Source organism: Myotis davidii, unplaced genomic scaffold (assembly GCF_000327345.1).
Source record: "Myotis davidii unplaced genomic scaffold, ASM32734v1 scaffold657, whole genome shotgun sequence".
NCBI classification, from domain to species: Eukaryota; Metazoa; Chordata; class Mammalia; order Chiroptera; family Vespertilionidae; genus Myotis; species Myotis davidii.
The window spans coordinates 797,948-799,423 of NW_006287917.1; the positions used below are offsets into that span (position 1 = coordinate 797,948).

At 48.9% G+C, this 1,476-nt stretch overlaps 1 protein-coding gene and 1 pseudogene across 1 annotated transcript in view; both read left to right on the plus strand.

Moving 5' to 3' along the window:
* GRM5 (glutamate receptor, metabotropic 5) overlaps positions 1-1,476 on the plus strand; it is a 432,533-nt gene that overhangs the window by 246,323 nt on the left and 184,734 nt on the right. The gene's annotated exons all lie outside the window — the stretch shown is intronic.
* Positions 202-809, plus strand: LOC102762804 (annotated as a pseudogene).

The following is a 1,476-nucleotide window of genomic DNA, read 5'->3' on the forward strand; positions in this document are numbered from 1 at the left end:
TAGTCCGTTAGTCCGCCGGCTCCTTAGCCGCCCTCCCTAGTCTCGGAGCTTGGGACACACTTACCGGTGTTGTCAGCACAGAGAGGCCGGAATCGGAATCGGAGCATCGGAGCGTCTCCCGAGTGCCTTTCATCTGAGAAGTTCAAGGCACTTTGTAGAGCTCCTGCCACAGGCCGCGCATGGGCCTTGCCCCACATTGGTAAGCAATGGCTGCCATCCGGAAGAAATTGGTGCTTGTTGGTGATGGAGCCTGTGGCAAGACTTGCTTGCTCATCGTTTTTAGCAAGGACCAGTTCCCAGCGGCGTATGTGCCTATGGTGTTCGAGAACTACGTGGCAGACATTGAAGTGGATGGAAAGCAGGTCGAGTTGACCTTGTGGGACACAGCCGGGCAGGAGGACTATGACCGCTTGAGGCCCCTCTCCTACCCGGACACGGATGTGATCCTGATGTGTTTCTCCATCGACAACCCTGATAGTTTAGAAAACATCCCAGAAAAATGGACTCCGGAAGTCAGGCATTTCTGTCCCACTGTGCCCATCATCCTGGTTGGGAACAAGAAGGATCTTCGAAATGATGAGCACGCAAGGCGGAAGTTAGCCAAGAGGAAGCAAGAGCCAATCAAACCGGAAGAAGGCAGAGATGTGGCAAACAGGATTGGCGTTTGGGGGTACGTGGAGTGTTCAGCAAAGACCAAAGATGGAGTGAGGGAGGTTTTCGAAATGGCCACGAGAGCTGCTCTGCAAGCCAGACGTGGGAAGAAGAAATCTGGGTGCCATGTTCTGTGAGCCTGCTGCAAGCACCGCCCTCACGCGTTCATTTTGAAGTGCTGTTCGTTAATCTTAGTGTATGATTCCTGGCCCTTTTCATTTATAATTTACCTAAGATTACGAGTCAGAAGTCATCTTGCTACCAGTATTTAGAAGCCAACCATGATTATTCATGATCTGGCCCGCGGGGTCCTCTGCCACAGCTCTAACACCCGCCACAGCTGTATCCCACCCGATACAGCAGGCGCTAATTCAAGGAATGCCTTCACTTCTTGCTTCTTTCTAGAAAGAGAAATGGTAACTTTTGTGAGTTAGGCTGTAACGACTTCATAACTAACGTGCTTGCCTGACATCTGTCAGCTGCAAGGGACTCTGGGGAGCTACCGCTTCAGGGCTTGACTCCTGAGCAGGTTTCCTTGTCGTGCCTCTGGAGTGGGCATCCGGTTTTCAAAATGTGCTCAGCCAGAGAGGCCCAGGCTCGTGCGGCTGTGGCCATTCCAGTTCTGTGGTTTCATGTTAGTTACCTTATAGTTACTGTGTAATTAGTGCCACCTAATGTATGTTACCAAAAAATAAATATATCTACCCAAACTAGATGTAGTATGTTTTGTATAATTGGATTTCCAAATACTGATATTTGTCAATCCCAAAGAAAGTGTATTTGTTTTTTTTTAAAAAGAAAGTGTATTTGAAAATAAAGTCAGAA